Below are 23043 nucleotides of genomic sequence, written 5' to 3' on the forward strand. Positions count from 1 at the left end.
CTGAAAACTTTGGCTGGACCTAACCCTCACATGGTACCCCACCCACAGCACCACCAACGATCGGCCTACGGCTTTGCCTTTGACCACAAACCTCGAATCTACCGGCCCTCGGCAGCCATTCTCCAATATTGCTCAAAGGGCCCCAAAATCCGAACGACTGAGACTGCAAAACACGTGCAAAGAGTGACCACTGAAAACTTTGGCTGGCCCTAACCCTCACATGGTACCCCACCCACAGCACCACCAACGATCGGCCTACGGCTTTGCCTTTGACCACAAACCTCGAATCTACCAGCCCTCGGCAGCCATTCTCCAATATTGCTCAAAGGGCCCCAAAATCCGAACGACTGAGACTGCAAAACACATGCAAAGAGTGACCACTGAAAACTTTGGCTGGCCCTGACCCTCACATGGTACCCCACCCACAGCACCACCAACGATCGGCCTACGGCTTTGCCTTTGACCACAAACCTCGAATCTACCAGCCCTCGGCAGCCATTCTCCAATATTGCTCAAAGGGCCCCAAAATCCGAACGACTGAGACTGCAAAAGACATGCAAAGAGTGACCACTGAAAACTTTGGCTGGCCCTAACCCTCACATGGTACCCCACCCACAGCACCACCAACGATCGGCCTACGGCTTTGCCTTTGACCACAAACCTCGAATCTACCGGCCCTCGGCAGCCATTCTCCAATATTGCTCAAAGGGCCCCAAAATCCGAACGACTGAGACTGCAAAACACATGCAAAGAGTGACCACTGAAAACTTTGGCTGGCCCTAACCCTCACATGGTACCCCACCCACAGCACCACCAACGATCGGCCTACGGCTTTGCCTTTGACCACAAACCTCGAATCTACCAGCCCTCGGCAGCCATTCTCCAATATTGCTCAAATGGCCTCAAAATCCGAACGACTGAGACGGCAAAACACATGCAAAGAGTGACCACTGAAAACTTTGTCTGGCCCTAACCCTCACATGGTACCCCACCCACAGCACCACCAACGATCGGCCTACGGCTTTGCCTTTGACCACAAACCTCGAATCTACCGGCCCTCGGCAGCCATTCTCCAATATTGCTCAAAGGGCCCCAAAATCCGAACGACTGAGACTGCAAAACACATGCAAAGAGTGACCACTGAAAACTCTGGCTGGCCCTAACCCTCACATGGTACCCCACCCACAGCACCACCAACGATCAGCCTACGGCTTTGCCTTTGACCACAAACCTCGAATCTACCGGCCCTCGGCAGCCATTCTCCAATATTGTTCAAAGGGCCCCAAAATCCGAACGACTGAGACTGCAAAACACGTGCAAAGAGTGACCACTGAAAACTTTGGCTGACCCTAACCCTCACATGGTACCCCACCCACAGCACCACCAACGATCGGCCTACGGCTTTGCGTTTGACCACAAACCTCGAATCTACCGGCCCTCGGCAGCCATTCTCCAATATTGCTCAAAGGGCCCCAAAATCCGAACGACTGAGACTGCAAAACACATGCAAAGAGTGACCACTGAAAACTTTGGCTGGCCCTAACCCTCACATGGTACCCCACCCACAGCACCACCAACGATCGGCCTACGGCTTTGCCTTTGACCACAAACCTCGAATCTACCGGCCCTCGGCAGCCATTCTCCAATATTGCTCAAAGGGCCCCAAAATCCGAACGACTGAGACTGCAAAACACATGCAAAGAGTGACCACTGAAAACTTTGGCTGGCCCTAACCCTCACATGGTACCCCACCCACAGCACCACCAACGATCGGCCTACGGCTTTGCCTTTGACCACAAACCTCGAATCTACCGGCCCTCGGCAGCCATTCTCCAATATTGCTCAAAGGGCCCCAAAATCCGAACGACTGAGACTGCAAAACACATGCAAAGAGTGACCACTGAAAACTTTGGCTGGCCCTAACCCTCACATGGTACCCCACCCACAGCACCACCAACGATCGGCCTACGGCTTTTCCTTTGACCACAAACCTCGAATCTACCAGCCCTCGGCAGCCATTCTCCAATATTGCTCAAATGGCCTCAAAATCCGAACGACTGAGACGGCAAAACACATGCAAAGAGTGACCACTGAAAACTTTGGCTGGCCCTAACCCTCACATGGTACCCCACACACAGCACCACCAACGATCGGCCTACGGCTTTGCATTTGACCACAAACCTCGAATCTACCGGCCCTCGGCAGCCATTCTCCAATATTGCTCAAAGGGCCCCAAAATCCGAACGACTGAGACTGCAAAACACATGTAAAGAGTGACCACTGAAAACTTTGGCTGGACCTAACCCTCACATGGTACCCCACCCACAGCACCACCAACGATCGGCCTACGGCTTTGCCTTTGACCACAAACCTCGAATCTACCGGCCCTCGGCAGCCATTCTCCAATATTGCTCAAAGGGCCCCAAAATCCGAACGACTGAGACTGCAAAACACGTGCAAAGAGTGACCACTGAAAACTTTGGCTGGCCCTAACCCTCACATGGTACCCCACCCACAGCACCACCAACGATCGGCCTACGGCTTTGCCTTTGACCACAAACCTCGAATCTACCGGCCCTCGGCAGCCATTCTCCAATATTGCTCAAAGGGCCCCAAAATCCGAAGGACTGAGACTGCAAAACACGTGCAAAGAGTGACCACTGAAAACTTTGGCTGGCCCTAACCCTCACATGGTACCCCACCCACAGCACCACCAACGATCGGCCTACGGCTTTGCCTTTGACCACAAACCTCTAATCTACCGGCCCTCGGCAGCCATTCTCCAATATTGCTCAAAGGGCCCCAAAATCCGAACGACTGAGACTGCAAAACACATGCAAAGAGTGACCACTGAAAACTTTGGCTGGCCCTAACCCTCACATGGTACCCCACCCACAGCACCACCAACGATCGGCCTACGGCTTTGCCTTTGACCACAAACCTCGAATCTACCAGCCCTCGGCAGCCATTCTCCAATATTGCTCAAAGGGCCCCAAAATCCGAACGACTGAGACTGCAAAACACATGCAAAGAGTGACCACTGAAAACTTTGGCTGGCCCTAACCCTCACATGGTACCCCACCCACAGCACCACCAACGATCGGCCTACGGCTTTGCCTTTGACCACAAACCTCGGATCTACCGGCCCTCGGCAGCCATTCTCCAATATTGCTCAAAGGGCCCCAAAATCCGAACGACTGAGACTGCAAAACACATGCAAAGAGTGACCACTGAAAACTTTGGCTGGCCCTAACCCTCACATGGTACCCCACCCACAGCACCACCAACGATCGGCCTACGGCTTTGCTTTTGACCACAAACCTCGAATCTACCGACCCTCGGCAGCCATTCTCCAATATTGCTCAAAGGGCCCCAAAATCCGAACGACTGAGACTGCAAAACACATGCAAAGAGTGACCACTGAAAACTTTGGCTGGCCCTAACCCTCACATGGTACCCCACCCACAGCACCACCAACGATCGGCCTACGGCTTTGCCTTTGACCACAAACCTCGAATCTACCAGCCCTCGGCAGCCATTCTCCAATATTGCTCAAAGGGCCCCAAAATCCGAACGACTGAGACTGCAAAAGACATGCAAAGAGTGACCACTGAAAACTTTGGCTGGCCCTAACCCTCACATGGTACCCCACCCACAGCACCACCAACGATCGGCCTACGGCTTTGCCTTTGACCACAAACCTCGAATCTACCGGCCCTCGGCAGCCATTCTCCAATATTGCTCAAAGGGCCCCAAAATCCGAACGACTGAGACTGCAAAACACATGCAAAGAGTGACCACTGAAAACTTTGGCTGGCCCTAACCCTCACATGGTACCCCACCCACAGCACCACCAACGATCGGCCTACGGCTTTGCCTTTGACCACAAACCTCGAATCTACCAGCCCTCGGCAGCCATTCTCCAATATTGCTCAAATGGCCTCAAAATCCGAACGACTGAGACGGCAAAACACATGCAAAGAGTGACCACTGAAAACTTTGTCTGGCCCTAACCCTCACATGGTACCCCACCCACAGCACCACCAACGATCGGCCTACGGCTTTGCCTTTGACCACAAACCTCGAATCTACCGGCCCTCGGCAGCCATTCTCCAATATTGCTCAAAGGGCCCCAAAATCCGAACGACTGAGACTGCAAAACACGTGCAAAGAGTGACCACTGAAAACTTTGGCTGGCCCTAACCCTCACATGGTACCCCACCCACAGCACCACCAACGATCGGCCTACGGCTTTGCCTTTGACCACAAACCTCGAATCTACCGGCCCTCGGCAGCCATTCTCCAATATTGCTCAAAGGGCCCCAAAATCCGAACGACTGAGACTGCAAAACACATGCAAAGAGTGACCACTGAAAACTTTGGCTGGCCCTAACCCTCACATGGTACCCCACCCACAGCACCACCAACGATCGGCCTACGGCTTTGCCTTTGACCACAAACCTCGAATCTACCGGCCCTCGGCAGCCATTCTCCAATATTGCTCAAAGGGCCCCAAAATCCGAACGACTGAGACTGCAAAACACATGCAAAGAGTGACCACTGAAAACTTTGGCTGGCCCTAACCCTCACATGGTACCCCACCCACAGCACCACCAACGATCGGCCTACGGCTTTGCCTTTGACCACAAACCTTGAATCTACCGACCCTCGGCAGCCATTCTCCAATATTGCTCAAAGGGCCCCAAAATCCGAACGACTGAGACTGCAAAACACATGCAAAGAGTGACCACTGAAAACTTTGGCTGGCCCTAACCCTCACATGGTACCCCACCCACAGCACCACCAACGATCGGCCTACGGCTTTGCCTTTGACCACAAACCTCGAATCTACCAGCCCTCGGCAGCCATTCTCCAATATTGCTCAAAGGGCCCCAAAATCCGAACGACTGAGACTGCAAAACACATGCAAAGAGTGACCACTGAAAACTTTGGCTGGCCCTAACCCTCACATGGTACCCCACCCACAGCACCACCAACGATCGGCCTATGGCTTTGCATTTGACCACAAACCTCGGATCTACCGGCCCTCGGCAGCCATTCTCCAATATTGCTCAAAGGGCCCCAAAATCCGAACGACTGAGACTGCAAAACACATGCAAAGAGTGACCACTGAAAACTTTGGCTGGCCCTAACCCTCACATGGTACCCCACCCACAGCACCACCAACGATCGGCCTACGGCTTTGCCTTTGACCACAAACCTCGAATCTACCGACCCTCGGCAGCCATTCTCCAATATTGCTCAAAGGGCCCCAAAATCCGAACGACTGAGACTGCAAAACACATGCAAAGAGTGACCACTGAAAACTTTGGCTGGCCCTAACCCTCACATGGTACCCCACCCACAGCACCACCAACGATCGGCCTACGGCTTTGCGTTTGACCACAAACCTCGAATCTACCGGCCCTCGGCAGCCATTCTCCAATATTGCTCAAAGGGCCCCAAAATCCGAACGACTGAGACTGCAAAACATCTGCAAAGAGTGACCACTGAAAACTTTGGCTGGCCCTGACCCTCACATGGTACCCCACCCACAGCACCACCAACGATCGGCCTACGGCTTTGCCTTTGACCACAAACCTCGAATCTACCAGCCCTCGGCAGCCATTCTCCAATATTGCTCAAAGGGCCCCAAAATCCGAACGACTGAGACTGCAAAAGACATGCAAAGAGTGACCACTGAAAACTTTGGCTGGCCCTAACCCTCACATGGTACCCCACCCACAGCACCACCAACGATCGGCCTACGGCTTTGCCTTTGACCACAAACCTCGAATCTACCGGCCCTCGGCAGCCATTCTCCAATATTGCTCAAATGGCCTCAAAATCCGAACGACTGAGACGGCAAAACACATGCAAAGAGTGACCACTGAAAACTTTGTCTGGCCCTAACCCTCACATGGTACCCCACCCACAGCACCACCAACGATCGGCCTACGGCTTTGCCTTTGACCACAAACCTCGAATCTACCGGCCCTCGGCAGCCATTCTCCAATATTGCTCAAAGGGCCCCAAAATCCGAACGACTGAGACTGCAAAACACATGCAAAGAGTGACCACTGAAAACTTTGGCTGGCCCTAACCCTCACATGGTACCCCACCCACAGCACCACCAACGATCGGCCTACGGCTTTGCCTTTGACCACAAACCTCGAATCTACCAGCCCTCGGCAGCCATTCTCCAATATTGCTCAAAGGGCCCCAAAATCCGAACGACTGAGACTGCAAAACACATGCAAAGAGTGACCACTGAAAACTTTGGCTGGCCCTAACCCTCACATGGTACCCCACCCACAGCACCACCAACGATCGGCCTACGGCTTTGCCTTTGACCACAAACCTCGAATCTACCGGCCCTCGGCAGCCATTCTCCAATATTGCTCAAAGGGCCCCAAAATCCGAACGACTGAGACTGCAAAACACATGCAAAGAGTGACCACTGAAAACTTTGGCTGGCCCTAACCCTCACATGGTACCCCACCCACAGCACCACCAACGATCGGCCTACGGCTTTGCCTTTGACCACAAACCTCGAATCTACCGGCCCTCGGCAGCCATTCTCCAATATTGCTCAAAGGGCCCCAAAATCCGAACGACTGAGACTGCAAAACACATGCAAAGAGTGACCACTGAAAACTTTGGCTGGCCCTAACCCTCACATGGTACCCCACCCACAGCACCACCAACGATCGGCCTACGGCTTTGCGTTTGACCACAAACCTCGAATCTACCGACCCTCGGCAGCCATTCTCCAATATTGCTCAAAGGGCCCCAAAATCCGAACGACTGAGACTGCAAAACACATGCAAAGAGTGACCACTGAAAACTTTGGCTGGCCCTAACCCTCACATGGTACCCCACCCACAGCACCACCAACGATCGGCCTACGGCTTTGCCTTTGACCACAAACCTCGAATCTACCAGCCCTCGGCAGCCATTCTCCAATATTGCTCAAAGGGCCCCAAAATCCGAACGACTGAGACTGCAAAACACATGCAAAGAGTGACCACTGAAAACTTTGGCTGGCCCTAACCCTCACATGGTACCCCACCCACAGCACCACCAACGATCGGCCTACGGCTTTGCATTTGACCACAAACCTCGGATCTACCGGCCCTCGGCAGCCATTCTCCAATATTGCTCAAAGGGCCCCAAAATCCGAACGACTGAGACTGCAAAACATCTGCAAAGAGTGACCACTGAAAACTTTGGCTGGCCCTGACCCTCACATGGTACCCCACCCACAGCACCACCAACGATCGGCCTACGGCTTTGCCTTTGACCACAAACCTCGAATCTACCAGCCCTCGGCAGCCATTCTCCAATATTGCTCAAAGGGCCCCAAAATCCGAACGACTGAGACTGCAAAAGACATGCAAAGAGTGACCACTGAAAACTTTGGCTGGCCCTAACCCTCACATGGTACCCCACCCACAGCACCACCAACGATCGGCCTACGGCTTTGCCTTTGACCACAAACCTCGAATCTACCAGCCCTCGGCAGCCATTCTCCAATATTGCTCAAAGGGCCCCAAAATCCGAACGACTGAGACTGCAAAAGACATGCAAAGAGTGACCACTGAAAACTTTGGCTGGCCCAAACCCTCACATGGTACCCCACCCACAGCACCACCAACGATCGGCCTACGGCTTTGCCTTTGACCACAAACCTCGAATCTACCAGCCCTCGGCAGCCATTCTCCAATATTGCTCAAATGGCCTCAAAATCCGAACGACTGAGACGGCAAAACACATGCAAAGAGTGACCACTGAAAACTTTGTCTGGCCCTAACCCTCACATGGTACCCCACCCACAGCACCACCAACGATCGGCCTACGGCTTTGCCTTTGACCACAAACCTCGAATCTACCGGCCCTCGGCAGCCATTCTCCAATATTGCTCAAAGGGCCCCAAAATCCGAACGACTGAGACTGCAAAAGACATGCAAAGAGTGACCACTGAAAACTTTGGCTGGCCCTAACCCTCACATGGTACCCCACCCACAGCACCACCAACGATCGGCCTACGGCTTTGCCTTTGACCACAAACCTCGAATCTACCGGCCCTCGGCAGCCATTCTCCAATATTGCTCAAAGGGCCCCAAAATCCGAACGACTGAGACTGCAAAACACATGCAAAGAGTGACCACTGAAAACTTTGGCTGGCCCTAACCCTCACATGGTACCCCACCCACAGCACCACCAACGATCGGCCTACGGCTTTGCCTTTGACCACAAACCTCGAATCTACCAGCCCTCGGCAGCCATTCTCCAATATTGCTCAAAGGGCCCCAAAATCCGAACGACTGAGACTGCAAAACACGTGCAAAGAGTGACCACTGAAAACTTTGGCTGGCCCTAACCCTCACATGGTACCCCACCCACAGCACCACCAACGATCGGCCTACGGCTTTGCCTTTGACCACAAACCTCGAATCTACCGGCCCTCGGCAGCCATTCTCCAATATTGCTCAAAGGGCCCCAAAATCCGAACGACTGAGACTGCAAAACACATGCAAAGAGTGACCACTGAAAACTCTGGCTGGCCCTAACCCTCACATGGTACCCCACCCACAGCACCACCAACGATCGGCCTACGGCTTTGCCTTTGACCACAAACCTCGAATCTACCGGCCCTCGGCAGCCATTCTCCAATATTGCTCAAAGGGCCCCAAAATCCGAACGACTGAGACTGCAAAACACATGCAAAGAGTGACCACTGAAAACTTTGGCTGGCCCTAACCCTCACATGGTACCCCACCCACAGCACCACCAACGATCGGCCTACGGCTTTGCCTTTGACCACAAACCTCGAATCTACCGACCCTCGGCAGCCATTCTCCAATATTGCTCAAAGGGCCCCAAAATCCGAACGACTGAGACTGCAAAACACATGCAAAGAGTGACCACTGAAAACTTTGGCTGGCCCTAACCCTCACATGGTACCCCACCCACAGCACCACCAACGATCGGCCTACGGCTTTGCCTTTGACCACAAACCTCGAATCTACCGGCCCTCGGCAGCCATTCTCCAATATTGCTCAAAGGGCCTCAAAATCCGAACGACTGAGACGGCAAAACACATGCAAAGAGTGACCACTGAAAACTTTGGCTGGCCCTAACCCTCACATGGTACCCCACCCACAGCACCACCAACGATCGGCCTACGGCTTTGCCTTTGACCACAAACCTCGAATCTACCGGCCCTCGGCAGCCATTCTCCAATATTGCTCAAAGGGCCCCAAAATCCGAACGACTGAGACTGCAAAAGACATGCAAAGAGTGACCACTGAAAACTCTGGCTGGCCCTAACCCTCACATGGTACCCCACCCACAGCACCACCAACGATCGGCCTACGGCTTTGCCTTTGACCACAAACTTCGAATCTACCGGCCCTCGGCAGCCATTCTCCAATATTGTTCAAAGGGCCCCAAAATCCGAACGACTGAGACTGCAAAACACGTGCAAAGAGTGACCACTGAAAACTTTGGCTGGCCCTAACCCTCACATGGTACCCCACCCACAGCACCACCAACGATCGGCCTACGGCTTTGCGTTTGACCACAAACCTCGAATCTACCGGCCCTCGGCAGCCATTCTCCAATATTGCTCAAAGGGCCCCAAAATCCGAACGACTGAGACTGCAAAACACATGCAAAGAGTGACCACTGAAAACTCTGGCTGGCCCTAACCCTCACATGGTACCCCACCCACAGCACCACCAACGATCGGCCTACGGCTTTGCCTTTGACCACAAACCTCGAATCTACCGGCCCTCGGCAGCCATTCTCCAATATTGCTCAAAGGGCCCCAAAATCCGAACGACTGAGACTGCAAAACACGTGCAAAGAGTGACCACTGAAAACTTTGGCTGGCCCTAACCCTCACATGGTACCCCACCCACAGCACCACCAACGATCGGCCTACGGCTTTGCCTTTGACCACAAACCTCGAATCTACCGGCCCTCGGCAGCCATTCTCCAATATTGCTCAAAGGGCCCCAAAATCCGAACGACTGAGACTGCAAAACATCTGCAAAGAGTGACCACTGAAAACTTTGGCTGGCCCTGACCCTCACATGGTACCCCACCCACAGCACCACCAACGATCGGCCTACGGCTTTGCCTTTGACCACAAACCTCGAATCTACCGGCCCTCGGCAGCCATTCTCCAATATTGCTCAAAGGGCCCCAAAATCCGAACGACTGAGACTGCAAAAGACATGCAAAGAGTGACCACTGAAAACTCTGGCTGGCCCTAACCCTCACATGGTACCCCACCCACAGCACCACCAACGATCGGCCTACGGCTTTGCCTTTGACCACAAACCTCGAATCTACCGGCCCTCGGCAGCCATTCTCCAATATTGCTCAAAGGGCCCCAAAATCCGAACGACTGAGACTGCAAAACACATGCAAAGAGTGACCACTGAAAACTTTGGCTGGCCCTAACCCTCACATGGTACCCCACCCACAGCACCACCAACGATCGGCCTACGGCTTTGCCTTTGACCACAAACCTCGAATCTACCAGCCCTCGGCAGCCATTCTCCAATATTGCTCAAATGGCCTCAAAATCCGAACGACTGAGACGGCAAAACACATGCAAAGAGTGACCACTGAAAACTTTGTCTGGCCCTAACCCTCACATGGTACCCCACCCACAGCACCACCAACGATCGGCCTACGGCTTTGCCTTTGACCACAAACCTCGAATCTACCGGCCCTCGGCAGCCATTCTCCAATATTGCTCAAAGGGCCCCAAAATCCGAACGACTGAGACTGCAAAACACGTGCAAAGAGTGACCACTGAAAACTTTGGCTGGCCCTAACCCTCACATGGTACTCCACCCACAGCACCACCAACGATCGGCCTACGGCTTTGCCTTTGACCACAAACCTCGAATCTACCGGCCCTCGGCAGCCATTCTCCAATATTGCTCAAAGGGCCCCAAAATCCGAACGACTGAGACTGCAAAACACGTGCAAAGAGTGACCACTGAAAACTTTGGCTGGCCCTAACCCTCACATGGTACCCCACCCACAGCACCACCAACGATCGGCCTACGGCTTTGCCTTTGACCACAAACCTCGAATCTACCGGCCCTCGGCAGCCTTTCTCCAATAATGCTCAAAGGGCCCCAAAATCCGAACGACTGAGACTGCAAAACACATGCAAAGAGTGACCACTGAAAACTTTGGCTGGCCCTAACCCTCACATGGTACCCCACCCACAGCACCACCAACGATCGGCCTACGGCTTTGCCTTTGACCACAAACCTCGAATCTACCGACCCTCGGCAGCCATTCTCCAATATTGCTCAAAGGGCCCCAAAATCCGAACGACTGAGACTGCAAAACACATGCAAAGAGTGACCACTGAAAACTTTGGCTGGCCCTAACCCTCACATGGTACCCCACCCACAGCACCACCAACGATCGGCCTACGGCTTTGCCTTTGACCACAAACCTCGAATCTAACAGCCCTCGGCAGCCATTCTCCAATATTGCTCAAAGGGCCCCAAAATCCGAACGACTGAGACTGCAAAACACATGCAAAGAGTGACCACTGAAAACTTTGGCTGGCCCTAACCCTCACATGGTACCCCACCCACAGCACCACCAACGATCGGCCTACGGCTTTGCCTTTGACCACAAACCTCGAATCTACCGGCCCTCGGCAGCCATTCTCCAATATTGCTCAAAGGGCCCCAAAATCCGAACGACTGAGACTGCAAAACACATGCAAAGAGTGACCACTGAAAACTTTGGCTGGCCCTAACCCTCACATGGTACCCCACCCACAGCACCACCAACGATCGGCCTACGGCTTTGCCTTTGACCACAAACCTCGAATCTACCGGCCCTCGGCAGCCATTCTCCAATATTGCTCAAAGGGCCCCAAAATCCGAACGACTGAGACTGCAAAACACATGCAAAGAGTGACCACTGAAAACTTTGGCTGGACCTAACCCTCACATGGTACCCCACCCACAGCACCACCAACGATCGGCCTACGGCTTTGCCTTTGACCACAAACCTCGAATCTACCGGCCCTCGGCAGCCATTCTCCAATATTGCTCAAAGGGCCCCAAAATCCGAACGACTGAGACTGCAAAACACGTGCAAAGAGTGACCACTGAAAACTTTGGCTGGCCCTAACCCTCACATGGTACCCCACCCACAGCACCACCAACGATCGGCCTACGGCTTTGCCTTTGACCACAAACCTCGAATCTACCGGCCCTCGGCAGCCATTCTCCAATATTGCTCAAAGGGCCCCAAAATCCGAACGACTGAGACTGCAAAACACATGCAAAGAGTGACCACTGAAAACTTTGGCTGGCCCTAACCCTCACATGGTACCCCACCCACAGCACCACCAACGATCGGCCTACGGCTTTGCCTTTGACCACAAACCTCGAATCTACCGGCCCTCGGCAGCCATTCTCCAATATTGCTCAAAGGGCCCCAAAATCCGAACGACTGAGACTGCAAAACACATGCAAAGAGTGACCACTGAAAACTTTGGCTGGCCCTAACCCTCACATGGTACCCCACCCACAGCACCACCAACGATCGGCCTACGGCTTTGCCTTTGACCACAAACCTCGAATCTACCGACCCTCGGCAGCCATTCTCCAATATTGCTCAAAGGGCCCCAAAATCCGAACGACTGAGACTGCAAAAGACATGCAAAGAGTGACCACTGAAAACTTTGGCTGGCCCTAACCCTCACATGGTACCCCACCCACAGCACCACCAACGATCGGCCTACGGCTTTGCCTTTGACCACAAACCTCGAATCTACCAGCCCTCGGCAGCCATTCTCCAATATTGCTCAAATGGCCTCAAAATCCGAACGACTGAGACGGCAAAACACATGCAAAGAGTGACCACTGAAAACTTTGGCTGGCCCTAACCCTCACATGGTACCCCACCCACAGCACCACCAACGATCGGCCTACGGCTTTGCCTTTGACCACAAACCTCGAATCTACCGGCCCTCGGCAGCCATTCTCCAATATTGCTCAAAGGGCCCCAAAATCCGAACGACTGAGACTGCAAAACACATGCAAAGAGTGACCACTGAAAACTTTGGCTGGCCCTAACCCTCACATGGTACCCCACCCACAGCACCACCAACGATCGGCCTACGGCTTTGCCTTTGACCACAAACCTCGAATCTACCGGCCCTCGGCAGCCATTCTCCAATATTGCTCAAAGGGCCCCAAAATCCGAACGACTGAGACTGCAAAACACATGCAAAGAGTGACCACTGAAAACTCTGGCTGGCCCTAACCCTCACATGGTACCCCACCCACAGCACCACCAACGATCGGCCTACGGCTTTGCCTTTGACCACAAACCTCGAATCTACCGGCCCTCGGCAGCCATTCTCCAATATTGCTCAAAGGGCCCCAAAATCCGAACGACTGAGACTGCAAAACACATGCAAAGAGTGACCACTGAAAACTTTGGCTGGCCCTAACCCTCACATGGTACCCCACCCACAGCACCACCAACGATCGGCCTACGGCTTTGCCTTTGACAACAAACCTCGAATCTAACATCCCTCGGCAGCCATTCTCCAATATTGCTCAAAGGGCCCCAAAATCCGAACGACTGAGACTGCAAAACACATGCAAAGAGTGACCACTGAAAACTTTGGCTGGCCCTAACCCTCACATGGTACCCCACCCACAGCACCACCAACGATCGGCCTACGGCTTTGCCTTTGACCACAAACCTCGAATCTACCGGCCCTCGGCAGCCATTCTCCAATATTGCTCAAAGGGCCCCAAAATCCGAACGACTGAGACTGCAAAAGACATGCAAAGAGTGACCACTGAAAACTTTGGCTGGCCCTAACCCTCACATGGTACCCCACCCACAGCACCACCAACGATCGGCCTACGGCTTTGCCTTTGACCACAAACCTCGAATCTACCGGCCCTCGGCAGCCATTCTCCAATATTGCTCAAAGGGCCCCAAAATCCGAACGACTGAGACTGCAAAACACATGCAAAGAGTGACCACTGAAAACTTTGGCTGGCCCTAACCCTCACATGGTACCCCACCCACAGCACCACCAACGATCGGCCTACGGCTTTGCCTTTGACCACAAACCTCGAATCTACCAGCCCTCGGCAGCCATTCTCCAATATTGCTCAAATGGCCTCAAAATCCGAACGACTGAGACGGCAAAACACATGCAAAGAGTGACCACTGAAAACTTTGTCTGGCCCTAACCCTCACATGGTACCCCACCCACAGCACCACCAACGATCGGCCTACGGCTTTGCCTTTGACCACAAACCTCGAATCTACCGGCCCTCGGCAGCCATTCTCCAATATTGCTCAAAGGGCCCCAAAATCCGAACGACTGAGACTGCAAAACACGTGCAAAGAGTGACCACTGAAAACTTTGGCTGGCCCTAACCCTCACATGGTACCCCACCCACAGCACCACCAACGATCGGCCTACGGCTTTGCCTTTGACCACAAACCTCGAATCTACCGGCCCTCGGCAGCCTTTCTCCAATATTGCTCAAAGGGCCCCAAAATCCGAACGACTGAGACTGCAAAACACATGCAAAGAGTGACCACTGAAAACTTTGGCTGGCCCTAACCCTCACATGGTACCCCACCCACAGCACCACCAACGATCGGCCTACGGCTTTGCCTTTGACCACAAACCTCGAATCTACCGACCCTCGGCAGCCATTCTCCAATATTGCTCAAAGGGCCCCAAAATCCGAACGACTGAGACTGCAAAACACATGCAAAGAGTGACCACTGAAAACTTTGGCTGGCCCTAACCCTCACATGGTACCCCACCCACAGCACCACCAACGATCGGCCTACGGCTTTGCCTTTGACCACAAACCTCGAATCTAACAGCCCTCGGCAGCCATTCTCCAATATTGCTCAAAGGGACCCAAAATCCGAACGACTGAGACTGCAAAACACATGCAAAGAGTGACCACTGAAAACTTTGGCTGGCCCTAACCCTCACATGGTACCCCACCCACAGCACCACCAACGATCGGCCTAAAGCTTTGCCTTTGATCACAAACCTCGAATCTACCGGCCCTCGGCAGCCATTCTCCAATATTGCTCAAAGGGCCCCAAAATCCGAACGACTGAGACTGCAAAACACATGCAAAGAGTGACCACTGAAAACTTTGGCTGGCCCTAACCCTCACATGGTACCCCACCCACAGCACCACCAACGATCGGCCTACGGCTTTGCCTTTGACCACAAACCTCGAATCTACCGGCCCTCGGCAGCCATTCTCCAATATTGCTCAAAGGGCCCCAAAATCCGAACGACTGAGACTGCAAAACACATGCAAAGAGTGACCACTGAAAACTTTGGCTGGCCCTAACCCTCACATGGTACCCCACCCACAGCACCACCAACGATCGGCCTACGGCTTTGCGTTTGACCACAAACCTCGAATCTACCGGCCCTCGGCAGCCATTCTCCAATATTGCTCAAAGGGCCCCAAAATCCGAACGACTGAGACTGCAAAACACATGCAAAGAGTGACCACTGAAAACTTTGGCTGGCCCTAACCCTCACATGGTACCCCACCCACAGCACCACCAACGATCGGCCTACGGCTTTGCCTTTGACCACAAACCTCGAATCTACCGGCCCTCGGCAGCCATTCTCCAATATTGCTCAAAGGGCCCCAAAATCCGAACGACTGAGACTGCAAAAGACATGCAAAGAGTGACCACTGAAAACTTTGGCTGGCCCTAACCCTCACATGGTACCCCACCCACAGCACCACCAACGATCGGCCTACGGCTTTGCCTTTGACCACAAACCTCGAATCTACCGGCCCTCGGCAGCCATTCTCCAATATTGCTCAAAGGGCCCCAAAATCCGAACGACTGAGACTGCAAAACACATGCAAAGAGTGACCACTGAAAACTTTGGCTGGCCCTAACCCTCACATGGTACCCCACCCACAGCACCACCAACGATCGGCCTACGGCTTTGCCTTTGACCACAAACCTCGAATCTACCAGCCCTCGGCAGCCATTCTCCAATATTGCTCAAAGGGCCCCAAAATCCGAACGACTGAGACTGCAAAACACATTCAAAGAGTGACCACTGAAAACTTTGGCTGGCCCTAACCCTCACATGGTACCCCACCCACAGCACCACCAACGATCGGCCTACGGCTTTGCATTTGACCACAAACCTCGGATCTACCGGCCCTCGGCAGCCATTCTCCAATATTGCTCAAAGGGCCCCAAAATCCGAACGACTGAGACTGCAAAACACATGCAAAGAGTGACCACTGAAAACTTTGGCTGGCCCTAACCCTCACATGGTACCCCACCCACAGCACCACCAACGATCGGCCTACGGCTTTGCCTTTGACCACAAACCTCGAATCTACCGACCCTCGGCAGCCATTCTCCAATATTGCTCAAAGGGCCCCAAAATCCGAACGACTGAGACTGCAAAACACATGCAAAGAGTGACCACTGAAAACTTTGGCTGGCCCTAACCCTCACATGGTACCCCACCCACAGCACCACCAACGATCGGCCTACGGCTTTGCCTTTGACCACAAACCTCGAATCTACCGGCCCTCGGCAGCCATTCTCCAATATTGCTCAAAGGGCCCCAAAATCCGAACGACTGAGACTGCAAAAGACATGCAAAGAGTGACCACTGAAAACTTTGGCTGGCCCTAACCCTCACATGGTACCCCACCCACAGCACCACCAACGATCGGCCTACGGCTTTGCCTTTGACCACAAACCTCGAATCTACCAGCCCTCGGCAGCCATTCTCCAATATTGCTCAAAGGGCCCCAAAATCCGAACGACTGAGACTGCAAAACACATTCAAAGAGTGACCACTGAAAACTTTGGCTGGCCCTAACCCTCACATGGTACCCCACCCACAGCACCACCAACGATCGGCCTACGGCTTTGCATTTGACCACAAACCTCGGATCTACCGGCCCTCGGCAGCCATTCTCCAATATTGCTCAAAGGGCCCCAAAATCCGAACGACTGAGACTGCAAAACACATGCAAAGAGTGACCACTGAAAACTTTGGCTGGCCCTAACCCTCACATGGTACCCCACCCACAGCACCACCAACGATCGGCCTACGGCTTTGCCTTTGACCACAAACCTCGAATCTACCGACCCTCGGCAGCCATTCTCCAATATTGCTCAAAGGGCCCCAAAATCCGAACGACTGAGACTGCAAAACACATGCAAAGAGTGACCACTGAAAACTTTGGCTGGCCCTAACCCTCACATGGTACCCCACCCACAGCACCACCAACGATCGGCCTACGGCTTTGCCTTTGACCACAAACCTCGAATCTACCAGCCCTCGGCAGCCATTCTCCAATATTGCTCAAAGGGCCCCAAAATCCGAACGACTGAGAATGCAAAAGACATACAAAGAGTGACCACTGAAAACTTTGGCTGGCCCTAACCCTCACATGGTACCCCACCCACAGCACCACCAACGATCGGCCTACGGCTTTGCATTTGACCACAAACCTCGGATCTACCGGCCCTCGGCAGCCATTCTCCAATATTGCTCAAAGGGCCCCAAAATCCGAACGACTGAGACTGCAAAACACATGCAAAGAGTGACCACTGAAAACTTTGGCTGGCCCTAACCCTCACATGGTACCCCACCCACAGCACCACCAACGATCGGCCTACGGCTTTGCCTTTGACCACAAACCTCGAATCTACCGACCCTCGGCAGCCATTCTCCAATATTGCTCAAAGGGCCCCAAAATCCGAACGACTGAGACTGCAAATTATCTGCAAAGAGTGACCACTGAAAACTTTGGCTGGCCCTGACCCTCACATGGTACCCCACCCACAGCACCACCAACGATCGGCCTACGGCTTTGCCTTTGACCACAAACCTCGAATCTACCAGCCCTCGGCAGCCATTCTCCAATATTGCTCAAAGGGCCCCAAAATCCGAACGACTGAGACTGCAAATTATCTGCAAAGAGTGACCACTGAAAACTTTGGCTGGCCCTGACCCTCACATGGTACCCCACCCACAGCACCACCAACGATCGGCCTACGGCTTTGCCTTTGACCACAAACCTCGAATCTACCGGCCCTCGGCAGCCATTCTCCAATATTGCTCAAATGGCCTCAAAATCCGAACGACTGAGACGGCAAAACACATGCAAAGAGTGACCACTGAAAACTTTGGCTGGCCCTAACCCTCACATGGTACCCCACCCACAGCACCACCAACGATCGGCCTACGGCTTTGCCTTTGACCACAAACCTCGAATCTACCGACCCTCGGCAGCCATTCTCCAATATTGCTCAAAGGGCCCCAAAATCCGAACGACTGAGACTGCAAAACACATGCAAAGAGTGACCACTGAAAACTTTGGCTGGCCCTAACCCTCACATGGTACCCCACCCACAGCACCACCAACGATCGGCCTACGGCTTTGCCTTTGACCACAAACCTCGAATCTACCAGCCCTCGGCAGCCATTCTCCAATATTGCTCAAAGGGCCCCAAAATCCGAACGACTGAGAATGCAAAAGACATACAAAGAGTGACCACTGAAAACTTTGGCTGGCCCTAACCCTCACATGGTACCCCACCCACAGCACCACCAACGATCGGCCTACGGCTTTGCATTTGACCACAAACCTCGGATCTACCGGCCCTCGGCAGCCATTCTCCAATATTGCTCAAAGGGCCCCAAAATCCGAACGACTGAGACTGCAAAACACATGCAAAGAGTGACCACTGAAAACTTTGGCTGGCCCTAACCCTCACATGGTACCCCACCCACAGCACCACCAACGATCGGCCTACGGCTTTGCCTTTGACCACAAACCTCGAATCTACCGACCCTCGGCAGCCATTCTCCAATATTGCTCAAAGGGCCCCAAAATCCGAACGACTGAGACTGCAAATTATCTGCAAAGAGTGACCACTGAAAACTTTGGCTGGCCCTGACCCTCACATGGTACCCCACCCACAGCACCACCAACGATCGGCCTACGGCTTTGCCTTTGACCACAAACCTCGAATCTACCAGCCCTCGGCAGCCATTCTCCAATATTGCTCAAAGGGCCCCAAAATCCGAACGACTGAGACTGCAAATTATCTGCAAAGAGTGACCACTGAAAACTTTGGCTGGCCCTGACCCTCACATGGTACCCCACCCACAGCACCACCAACGATCGGCCTACGGCTTTGCCTTTGACCACAAACCTCGAATCTACCGGCCCTCGGCAGCCATTCTCCAATATTGCTCAAATGGCCTCAAAATCCGAACGACTGAGACGGCAAAACACATGCAAAGAGTGACCACTGAAAACTTTGGCTGGCCCTAACCCTCACATGGTACCCCACCCACAGCACCACCAACGATCGGCCTACGGCTTTGCCTTTGACCACAAACCTCGAATCTACCGGCCCTCGGCAGCCATTCTCCAATATTGCTCAAAGGGCCCCAAAATCCGAACGACTGAGACTGCAAAACACATGCAAAGAGTGACCACTGAAAACTCTGGCTGGCCCTAACCCTCACATGGTACCCCACCCACAGCACCACCAACGATCGGCCTACGGCTTTGCCTTTGACCACAAACCTCGAATCTAACAGCCCTCGGCAGCCATTCTCCAATATTGTTCAAAGGGCCCCAAAATCCGAACGACTGAGACTGCAAAACACGTGCAAAGAGTGACCACTGAAAACTTTGGCTGACCCTAACCCTCACATGGTACCCCACCCACAGCACCACCAACGATCGGCCTACGGCTTTGCGTTTGACCACAAACCTCGAATCTACCGGCCCTCGGCAGCCATTCTCCAATATTGCTCAAAGGGCCCCAAAATCCGAACGACTGAGACTGCAAAACACATGCAAAGAGTGACCACTGAAAACTTTGGCTGGCCCTAACCCTCACATGGTACCCCACCCACAGCACCACCAACGATCGGCCTACGGCTTTGCCTTTGACCACAAACCTCGAATCTACCGGCCCTCGGCAGCCATTCTCCAATATTGCTCAAAGGGCCCCAAAATCCGAACGACTGAGACTGCAAAACACATGCAAAGAGTGACCACTGAAAACTTTGGCTGGCCCTAACCCTCACATGGTACCCCACCCACAGCACCACCAACGATCGGCCTACGGCTTTGCCTTTGACCACAAACCTCGAATCTACCGGCCCTCGGCAGCCATTCTCCAATATTGCTCAAAGGGCCCCAAAATCCGAACGACTGAGACTGCAAAACATCTGCAAAGAGTGACCACTGAAAACTTTGGCTGGCCCTGACCCTCACATGGTACCCCACCCACAGCACCACCAACGATCGGCCTACGGCTTTGCCTTTGACCACAAACCTCGAATCTACCAGCCCTCGGCAGCCATTCTCCAATATTGCTCAAAGGGCCCCAAAATCCGAACGACTGAGACGGCAAAACACATGCAAAGAGTGACCACTGAAAACTTTGGCTGGCCCTAACCCTCACATGGTACCCCACACACAGCACCACCAACGATCGGCCTACGGCTTTGCATTTGACCACAAACCTCGAATCTACCGGCCCTCGGCAGCCATTCTCCAATATTGCTCAAAGGGCCCCAAAATCCGAACGACTGAGACTGCAAAACACATGCAAAGAGTGACCACTGAAAACTTTGGCTGGACCTAACCCTCACATGGTACCCCACCCACAGCACCACCAACGATCGGCCTACGGCTTTGCCTTTGACCACAAACCTCGAATCTACCGGCCCTCGGCAGCCATTCTCCAATATTGCTCAAAGGGCCCCAAAATCCGAACGACTGAGACTGCAAAACACGTGCAAAGAGTGACCACTGAAAACTCTGGCTGGCCCTAACCCTCACATGGTACCCCACCCACAGCACCACCAACGATCGGCCTACGGCTTTGCCTTTGACCACAAACCTCGAATCTACCGGCCCTCGGCAGCCATTCTCCAATATTGCTCAAAGGGCCCCAAAATCCGAACGACTGAGACTGCAAAACACATGCAAAGAGTGACCACTGAAAACTCTGGCTGGCCCTAACCCTCACATGGTACCCCACCCACAGCACCACCAACGATCGGCCTACGGCTTTGCCTTTGACCACAAACCTCGAATCTACCGGCCCTCGGCAGCCATTCTCCAATATTGCTCAAAGGGCCCCAAAATCCGAACGACTGAGACTGCAAAACACATGCAAAGAGTGACCACTGAAAACTTTGGCTGGCCCTAACCCTCACATGGTACCCCACCCACAGCACCACCAACGATCGGCCTACGGCTTTGCCTTTGACCACAAACCTCGAATCTACCGACCCTCGGCAGCCATTCTCCAATATTGCTCAAAGGGCCCCAAAATCCGAACGACTGAGACTGCAAAACACATGCAAAGAGTGACCACTGAAAACTTTGGTTGGCCCTAACCCTCACATGGTACCCCACCCACAGCACCACCAACGATCGGCCTACGGCTTTGCCTTTGACCACAAACCTCGAATCTACCAGCCCTCGGCAGCCATTCTCCAATATTGCTCAAATGGCCTCAAAATCCGAACGACTGAGACGGCAAAACACATGCAAAGAGTGACCACTGAAAACTTTGGCTGGCCCTAACCCTCACATGGTACCCCACCCACAGCACCACCAACGATCGGCCTACGGCTTTGCCTTTGACCACAAACCTCGAATCTACCGGCCCTCGGCAGCCATTCTCCAATATTGCTCAAAGAGCCCCAAAATCCGAACGACTGAGACTGCAAAACACATGCAAAGAGTGACCACTGAAAACTCTGGCTGGCCCTAACCCTCACATGGTACCCCACCCACAGCACCACCAACGATCGGCCTACGGCTTTGCCTTTGACCACAAACCTCGAATCTACCAGCCCTCGGCAGCCATTCTCCAATATTGCTCAAATGGCCTCAAAATCCGAACGACTGAGACGGCAAAACACATGCAAAGAGTGACCACTGAAAACTTTGGCTGGCCCTAACCCTCACATGGTACCCCACCCACAGCACCACCAACGATCGGCCTACGGCTTTGCCTTTGACAACAAACCTCGAATCTACCGGCCCTCGGCAGCCATTCTCCAATATTGCTCAAAGAGCCCCAAAATCCGAACGACTGAGACTGCAAAACACATGCAAAGAGTGACCACTGAAAACTCTGGCTGGCCCTAACCCTCACATGGTACCCCACCCACAGCACCACCAACGATCGGCCTACGGCTTTGCCTTTGACCACAAACCTCGAATCTACCGGCCCTCGGCAGCCATTCTCCAATATTGCTCAAAGGGCCCCAAAATCCGAACGACTGAGACTGCAAAACACGTGCAAAGAGTGACCACTGAAAACTTTGGCTGGACCTAACCCTCACATGGTACCCCACCCACAGCACCACCAACGATCGGCCTACGGCTTTGCCTTTGACCACAAACCTCGAATCTACCGACCCTCGGCAGCCATTCTCCAATATTGCTCAAAGGGCCCCAAAATCCGAACGACTGAGACTGCAAAACACATGCAAAGAGTGACCACTGAAAACTTTGGCTGGCCCTAACCCTCACATGGTACCCCACCCACAGCACCACCAACGATCGGCCTACGGCTTTGCCTTTGACCACAAACCTCGAATCTACCGGCCCTCGGCAGCCATTCTCCAATATTGCTCAAATGGCCTCAAAATCCGAACGACTGAGACGGCAAAACACATGCAAAGAGTGACCACTGAAAACTTTGGCTGGCCCTAACCCTCACATAGTACCCCACCCACAGCACCACCAACGATCGGCCTACGGCTTTGCCTTTGACCACAAACCTCGAATCTACCGGCCCTCGGCAGCCATTCTCCAATATTGCTCAAATGGCCTCAAAATCCGAACGACTGAGACGGCAAAACACATGCAAAGAGTGACCACTGAAAACTTTGGCAGACCCTAACCCTCACATGGTACCCCACCCACAGCACCA

This window comes from Heliangelus exortis, chromosome 20 (assembly GCF_036169615.1).
Source record: "Heliangelus exortis chromosome 20, bHelExo1.hap1, whole genome shotgun sequence".
NCBI classification, from domain to species: domain Eukaryota; kingdom Metazoa; phylum Chordata; class Aves; order Apodiformes; family Trochilidae; genus Heliangelus; species Heliangelus exortis.